Below are 9,000 nucleotides of genomic sequence, written 5' to 3' on the forward strand. Positions count from 1 at the left end.
GTTTTCCCATATTTGCTGATATGTTATCATGATGTACATCAGATGCGATTCTCATGTTAATCCTTGAGTTATATAAATAACAGATCCTTCAGCATCGTTAAATTTGTGTTGAATTTTTTATCTGTTGTAATGTTCATCTTGTCCATGGCTGAGTTTGGAAAATAATAAAACGCACTATTGTCATTTTCTTCAGGTGCATGTTGAGAATACAAAAAAAAATTGCTTGCAGATGTGAACTAGGAATTTAATTCTTTGAACATTAATAAGGAGTTTAACCTGCTTCTTGTACCTTACTTCATGTATCTGTTGAACATGAAGGCTGCATATTTTCCGGCATTAGCGTGAAAGTATTCATTTTTGTTATTCTTTTTGGCTACACATCACTTAAGAAAAAAAAAATCTTTACCGTGTATCAAAGAGACTCGGCAAAAGCCAAAAAAAAAAGCACAGCAAAGCATTGTGAGCAAAGTCTACTTCGGCAAAGTTTCTTTGCCGAGTGTATTTTCGTGGACACTAGGTAAAGCCTTTGCCGTGTGACAAAATGCAGTACTCGGCAAAGAAAAGTAACTTCACATCCAGATGATGTAGACGGCCTCGTGTCAGTTTGATTTCCTGAGTGTAACACTTCGCAAAAGCTGCGGGTTTGCCAACTATTACACTCAGCAAATCATTTGAACATTTTTTTTTAAAGGCCAGCGACGAAGTTGCTGCCACATCAGGTCAGGACACTGCATCCAATCCGCCTGAGCTCCTCTCTGCATTCTGCCATGAAGACAGAGACAATGCTGCACTTGGGATGGTCTTCTTCCCTGGCGCCACACCATGAAGAGGAGCGGGAGCCCGTCACGAGGAAAGCATAGCGGCGGAGGCGCAGGAGCCTATCATGGGGAAGGCCTAGAGGCGGAGGCGCGGTCTGCCTTGGGCAAGTGCGAGGCAGTAAGGGCGCCGTCGAGTGGAAGAGGTCGCCAGCGGTGGTGCATTGTGAGGAACATGGGGGAGGTCGAGGCATCAGAAGCATTGAGGAAAAGGGTAGCGGCGTTGTGGACCATGGCGACGGATTATGGGAGATTGGCAGGCACCACCGAGCGGAGGAATGAATCACCGCCTTATGGCCTCTTTGTTTGGGCTGGCTACGGCTGGTTGTGTTGCTCTGTAGAAAAAGTTGTTGTTGCTGAGAGAAAGTTGTTGTTCCGAGTTTTGCTCTTTGGCAACTTGGCTGACTGTAGGCCCGAAATTCGAGCCGAGCCAAGCTAGCGCGGGTCGACTCGTTAAAGCTCAATCAACTAGCGAGTTAGCTCGACTTAAGTCGTTTAACAATTGAGTTTAGATTTCAAACTTGGTTCGACTCGCAAAGCACGCTAATAGCTCCGGAGTAGCTCGTTTAAAATAGTCAAAAGGAACATGTATAAAATAGTCAAAAGCAGTGTGGTCTTCAAGGATTTCGTTTGGCTGTGGGGATCTTCGGATGGTAAGAAACTTCATCAGCAATTCATCCTGCTTCTTCGTCTCCGGACGGATGTGGTCTTTTTAACCCGTCGGCGACTTTCCGTTCGCAACCAACAACGTCAGGCCGACTTAGGTAGGAGCGACGGTGCACCGTCAACATGGTCTGGAGGTTGAATATGAAGGGTTTTCTCACGGATCTCTTTTTAATTTTCATTTTTCTTAGGCTGTTTTGTATTGTTTGTATTGTTCAATGTTTTTTTAATGTCAATGTCCTATTCGCAAAAAAAATAGAGAAAAGCGGCAGAAATAGCTAGCGATTGGGACTCTCACGGCAAACTTTTGCATATATCGGCTAGTACAAAAGTACCGTGCATTCATGAAGTGATTCCGAGATGTGGGAGTTTTGTTTTTAAATAATAAGAACCAAAATTCGCGTCCCTGGAGACTTGAAGGTGGCTAGGTTGTATATCCACTTCCCTAACCAAGTGAGCTAGACTTACTTTTTTTGTGGCACATTGTATTTGTTTTGCTTTCATGTACAAATTTCAAAAATTTATACTCCCTTCGTTCTGAAATACTCTACATTCTAGTTCTAAAATTTGTTCCAAAATAATCTACATTCTACCTTTTAGTCAACAACACTAAAAATGAAATGGTTTTGCTCTTTTATTAGTTGTTGTTATTTTCAATGTACTAGTTTAGATTGGTTGTTCACATACGAATGTAAACTAAATCAGAAGGGAGGTAGTACTCCATAAAACTGACCCATTAAACTGGGCTTAGCGCACGGACAAAAACTAAGGAAACTAACGAAAGAAGGAGAACCAGCAGATGGGCCAAGCCCAAACAACCGGAAGGGGTACGCGTAAGCTCAAAACTCCAGGACTTCTCCCTTCCCAGCGGCCGCCGGCCGGCCGCCGCGCGAAATCTCCACCTCCGACCTCCCCTTGTTGTCCCCACGCTGCACTCGTCGTCAACCCGGTTCGGACCCATCAGCTCGCCGCGGAACGACGGCCACCCTCTTCTCCGGTTTGCTGCTGCTCCTCCCAAGACACCCCTGGTGTTTCTGGCCGCCGGTCAGTGCTCTTCCTTTAATCTTTTCTGTGGGAGAACTTGGAGATGACCTAGAGTTATTTGCACAAAGTTTGAAGATCACGATCTGTTAACATGTGCAGACTTCCTCTTATTACTTAATCGTGAAGAAATTTCGGGAAAGAAGATATTCATCATCCACAAACAATGGCGACGACTGTGACGGGCGAATTGCCGGAGCTGCCTGATTGCGTGGAAGGAGAACGTACTGATGATCTACCTACGATGTCGATTCTGACGTGCCAGTCGCCGGAGCTGCCTCAGGACATCTTGATTGACATATTTTCCCGCCTCCAGATCCTAGATCTCGCGCGTGCAGGTTTTGTGCGCTCCTCCTGGCGTTCGGCCTACACCAGCCTACTCAACCTTGGGAAGTACTACAAACAGGCCCAGACGCCGTGTCTGCTCTACACGTCTGGGAAGAACGTGGCATGCCTCTACAATCTCGTGGAGAAGAGGGTTTACAAGCTGCCTCTGACAGGGCCACTTCTCTGCGGCAGGTTTCTGATTGGATCATCCCTGGGCTTCCTAGTTACAGTTGATGAGAGGTCTGAGATGCAACTCGTCAACCCGATTACCGGTGAGCAGATTGGCCTCCCTTCGGTGACCACCATAGAACAGGTGAAGCCCATCTATGATGACACTGGTGCTCTCCACATGTACGAGTACTCATTCCACACTGCAAAGAAGGTTCTCTGCCCCCCAAAAATTGTTGCTCTCGACGAGCTGAGGAAGTATCTCCAACACAAGGCCTTTGTGCTTTTGGACACATCCACTAAGAGCTTAATTGTGGTGCTCATCCACAACCCACATCGCCAGCTCTCCTTTGCGAGGATCGGGGATGATAGTTGGACCTGGCTGCCGCCGCACGCCTTCTTCGATGACTGCACCTACAAATATGGACTGTTATATGCTACGAACACGGATGGAGAAATTCATGCCTTCGATCTCTCTGGCCCTAAGGTGACATGCAAGATGATAGTGGGGAGGTTCGAAGTTCAGAAGTGTAGCAGCATGTACATTGTACAAGCTCCATGCGGCGATCTTCTGCAAGTTGGGAGATCATTTTCAGATTATGAGTTAGAACCTGAGCCTGAAGCATTTGTTTATTGGAACACTGGCAGATTTAGGATGTATAAAGTCAGCATTGCAGGGAAAGGACGTGAGAAAGTCAGGAGCTTGGGTGACCATGTGTTGTTTCTTGGGTATAATCAGTCGCTTTATCTTAGTGCCAAAGAATATCCAGGTCTGAAGGCAAATCATGCATACTTTACCGACGATAGCATTTTGTGGACAAAGGGATTTGAGAATAATCGCCGTGATATAGGAATTCTCAACTCTGTACAATAACACGAGGGAGGAAATCGTGTCACCTCAGCTTTGGTCTGATTATCCGGCTCCCACATGGATTACACTTGATCTTAGAAAGATGAAGCTAGTTTTAAACCAATTTTGAGTTTTCCCATATTTGCTGATATGTTATCATGATGTACATCGGATGCGATTCTCATGTTAATCCTTGAGTTATATAAATAACGGATCCTTCAAGCATCGTTAAATTTGTGTTGAATTTTTTATCTGTTGTAATGTTCATCTTGTCCATGGCTGAGTTTGGAAAATAATAAAACGAACTATTGTCATTTTCTTCAGGTGCATGTTGAGAATACAAAAAAAAAAATTGCTTGCAGATGTGAACTAGGAATTTAATTCTTTGAACATTAATAAGGAGTTTAACCTGCTTCTTGTACCTTACTTCATGTATCTGTTGAACATGAAGGCTGCATATTTTCCGGCATTAGCGTGAAAGTATTCATTTTTGTTATTATTTTTGGCTACACATGACTTAAGAAAAAAAAATCTTTACCGTGTATCAAAGAGACACGGCAAAAGCCAAAAAAAAAAAAAGCTCAGCAAAGCATTGTGAGCAAAGTCTACTTCGGCAAAGTTTCTTTGCCGAGTGTATTTTCGTGGACACTGGGTAAAGCCTTTGCCGTGTGACAAAATGCAGTACTCGGCAAAGAAAAGTAACTTCACATCCAGATGATGTAGACGGCCTCGTGTCAGTTTGATTTCCTGAGTGTAACACTTCGCAAAAGCTGCGGGTTTGCCAACTATTACACTCAGCAAATCATTTGAACAATTTTTTTTAAAGGCCAGCGACGAAGTTGCTGCCACATCAGGTCAGGACACTGCATCCAATCCGCCTGAGCTCCTCCCTGCCTTCTGCCATGAAGACAGAGACAATGCTGCACTTGGGATGGTCTTCTTCCCTGACGCCACACCATGAAGAGGAGCGGGAGCCCGTCACGAGGAAAGCATAGCGGCGGAGGCGCAGGAGCCTATCATGGGGAAGGCCTAGAGGCGGAGGCGCGGTCTGCCTTGGGCAGTGCGAGGCAGTAAGGGCGCCGTCGAGTGGAAGAGGTCGCCAGCGGTGGTGCATTGTGAGGAACATGGGGGAGGTCGAGGCATCAGAAGCATTGAGGAAAAGGGTAGCGGCGTTGTGGACCATGGCGACGGATTATGGGAGATTGGCAGGCACCACCGAGCGGAGGAATGAGTCACCGCCTTAGGGCCTCTTTGTTTGGGCTGGCTACGGCTGGTTGTGTTGCTCTGTAGAAAAAGTTGTTGTTGCTGAGAGAAAGTTGTTGTTCCGAGTTTTGCTCTTTGGCAACTTGGCTGACTGTAGGCCCGAAATTCGAGCCGTGCCAAGCTAGCGCGGGTCGACTCGTTAAAGCTCAATCAACTAGCGAGTTAGCTCGACTTAAGTCGTTTAACAATTGAGTTTAGATTTCAAACTTGGTTCGACTTCGGAGTAGCTCGTTTAAAATAGTCAAAAGGAACATGTATAAAATAGTCAAAAGCAGTGTGGTTTTCGAGGATTTCGTTTGGCTGTGGGGATCTTCGGATCGTCAAGAAACTTCATCAGCAATTCATCCTGCTTCTTCGTCTCCGGACGGATGTGGTCTTTTTGACCCGTTCGGCGACTTTCCGTTCGCAACCAATAACGTCAGGCCGACTTAGGTAGGAGCGACGGCGCACCGTCAACATGGTCTAGAGGTTAAATATGAAGGGTTTCTCACGGATCTCTTTTTAATTTTCATTTTTCTTAGGCTGTTTTGTATTGTTTGTATTGTTCAATGTTTTTTTAATGTCACTGTCCTATTCGCAAAAAAATAGAGAAAAGCGGCAGAAATAGCTAGCGATTGGGACTCTCACGGCAAACTTTTGCATATATCGGCTAGTACAAAAGTACCGTGCATTCATGAAGTGATTCCAAGATGTGGGAGTTTTGTTTTTAAATAATAAAACCAAAATTCGCGGCCCTGGAGACTTGAACCTGGGTGGCTAGGTTGTACATCCACTTCCCTAACCAAGTGAGCTAGACTCACTTTTTTTGTGGCGCACTATATTTGTTTTGCTTTCATGTACAAATTTCAAAAAATTATACTCCCTTCGTTCTGAAATACTCTACATTCTAGTTCTAAAATTTGTTCCGAAATAATCTACATTCTACCTTTTAGTCAACAACAACACTAAATGAAATGGTTTTGCTCTTTTTATTAGTTGTTGTTATTTTCAATGTACTAGTTTAGATTGGTTGACATATCAAGTAGTACTAATAAATGCAATACTAGTTTGTCTTATTTTTTCTAGAATGTAAACTAAATCAGAAGGGAGGGAGTACTCCATAAAACTGACCCATTAAACTGGGCTTAGCGCACGGACAAAAACTAAGGAAACTAACGAAAGAAGGAGAACCAGCAGATGGGCCAAGCCCAAACAACCGGAAGGGGTACGCGTAAGCTCAAAACTCCAGGACTTCTCCCTTCCCAGCGGCCGGCCGCCGCGCGAAATCTCCACCTCCGACCTCCCTCCCCACGCTGCGCTCGTCGTCAACCCGGTTCGGACCCATCAGCTCGCCGCGGAACGACGGCCACCCTCTTCTCCGGTTTGCTGCTGCTCCTCCCAAGACACCCCTGGTGTTTCTGGCCGCCGGTCAGTGCTCTTCCTTTAATCTTTTCTGTGGGAGAACTCGGAGGTGACCTAGAATTATTTGCACAAAGTTTGAAGATCACGATCCGTTAACATGTGCAGACTTCCTCTTAGTACTTAATCGTGAAGAAATTTCGGGAAAGAAGATATTCATCATCCACAAACAATGGAGACGACTGTGACGGGCGAATTACCGGAGCTGCCTGATTGCGTGGAAGGAGAACGTACTGATGATCTACCTACTATGTCGATTCTGACGTGCCAGTCGCCGGAGCTGCCTCAGGACATCTTGATTGACATATTTTCCCGCCTCCAGATCCTAGATCTCGCGCGTGCAGGTTTTGTGCGCTCCTCCTGGCGTTCGGCCTACACCAGCCTACTCAACCTTGGGAAGTATTACGAACAGGCCCAGACGCCATGTCTGCTCTACACTTGTGAATACGCTGGGAAGAACATTGCATGTCTCTACAGTCTCGCGGAGAAGAGTGTTTACAAGCTGCCTCTCACAGGCCCACTCCTCCGCGGCAGGTTTGTGATTGGATCATCCCTGGGCTTCCTAGTTACAGTTGATGAGAGGTCTGAGATGCAACTCGTCAACCCGATTACCTGTGAGCAGATTGGCCTCCCTTCTGTGACCACCATAGAACAAGTGAAGCCCATCTACGATGACACCGGTGCTCTCCACATGTACGAATACTCATTGCACACTGCAGAAAAGGTTCACTGCCCCCCGGAAATCATTGCTCTCAACGAGCTACGGAAGTTTCTCCAACACAAGGCCTTTGTGCTTTTGGACACATCCACTAAGAGCTTAATTGTGGTGCTCGTCCACAACCCACATCGCCAGCTCTCCTTTGCGAGGATCGGGGATGATAGTTGGACCTGGCTGCCGCCGCACGCCTTCTTCGATGACTGCACGTACAAATATGGACTGTTATATGCTACGAACACGGATGGAGAAATTCATGCCTTCGATCTCTCTGGCCCTAAGGTGACATGCAAGATGATAGTGGGGAGGTTCGAAGTTCAGAAGTGTAGCAGCATGTACATTGTACAAGCTCCATGCGGCGATCTTCTGCAAGTTGAGAGATCATTTTCAGATTATGAGTTAGAACCTGAGCCTGAAGCATTTGTTTATTGGAACACTGGCAGATTTAGGATGTATAAAGTCAGCATTGCAGGGAAAGGACGTGAGAAAGTCAGGAGCTTGGGTGACAATGTGTTGTTTCTTGGGTATAATCAGTCGCTTTATCTTAGTGCCAAAGAATATCCAGGTCTGAAGGCAAATCATGCATACTTTACCGACGATAGCATTTTGTGGACAAAGGGATTTGAGAATAATGGCCGTGATATAGGAATTCTCAACCTGTACAATAACACGAGGGAGGAAATCGTGTCACCTCAGCTTTGGTCTGATTATCCGGCTCCCACATGGATTACACTTGATCTTAGAAAGATGAAGCTAGTTTTAAACCAATTTTGAGTTTTCCCATATTTGCTGATATGTTATCATGATGTACATCAGATGCGATTCTCATGTTAATCCTTGAGTTATATAAATAACAGATCCTTCAGCATCGTTAAATTTGTGTTGAATTTTTTATCTGTTGTAATGTTCATCTTGTCCATGGCTGAGTTTGGAAAATAATAAAACGAACTATTGTCATTTTCTTCAGGTGCATGTTGAGAATACAAAAAAAAAAATTTGCTTGCAGATGTGAACTAGGAATTTAATTCTTTGAACATTAATAAGGAGTTTAACCTGCTTCTTGTACCTTACTTCATGTATCTGTTGAACATGAAGGCTGCATATTTTCCGGCATTAGTGTGAAAGTATTCATTTTTGTTATTCTTTTTGGCTACACATCACTTGAGAAAAAAAAAATCTTTACCGTGTATCAAAGAGACTCGGCAAAAGCCAAAAAAAAAAGCTCAGCAAAGCATTGTGAGCAAAGTCTACTTCGGCAAAGTTTCTTTGCCGAGTGTATTTTCGTGGACACTGGGTAAAGCCTTTGCCGTGTGACAAAATGCAGTACTCGGCAAAGAAAAGTAACTTCACATCCAGATGATGTAGACGGCCTCGTGTCAGTTTGATTTCCTGAGTGTAACACTTCGCAAAAGCTGCGGGTTTGCCAACTATTACACTCAGCAAATCATTTGAACAATTTTTTTTTAAAGGCCAGCGACGAAGTTTCTGCCACATCAGGTCAGGACACTGCATCCAATCCGCCTGAGCTCCTCCCTGCCTTCTGCCATGAAGACAGAGACAATGCTGCACTTGGGATGGTCTTCTTCCCTAGCGCCACACCATGAAGAGGAGCGGGAGCCCGTCACGAGGAAAGCATAGCGGCGGAGGCGCAGGAGCCTATCATGGGGAAGGCCTAGAGGCGGAGGCGCGGTCTGCCTTGGGCAGTGCAAGGCAGTAAGGGCGCCGTCGAGTGGAAGAGGTCGCCAGCGGTGGTGCATTGT

General features: G+C 45.5%; 1 pseudogene; it reads left to right on the forward strand.

Moving 5' to 3' along the window:
- Positions 1-2,685: 2,685 nt before the first annotated feature.
- Positions 2,686-8,014, forward strand: LOC124664626 (annotated as a pseudogene).
- The last annotated feature ends 986 nt before the right edge of the window (positions 8,015-9,000 follow it).

This window comes from Lolium rigidum, chromosome 6 (genome assembly GCF_022539505.1).
Source record: "Lolium rigidum isolate FL_2022 chromosome 6, APGP_CSIRO_Lrig_0.1, whole genome shotgun sequence".
NCBI lineage: Eukaryota > Viridiplantae > Streptophyta > Magnoliopsida > Poales > Poaceae > Lolium > Lolium rigidum.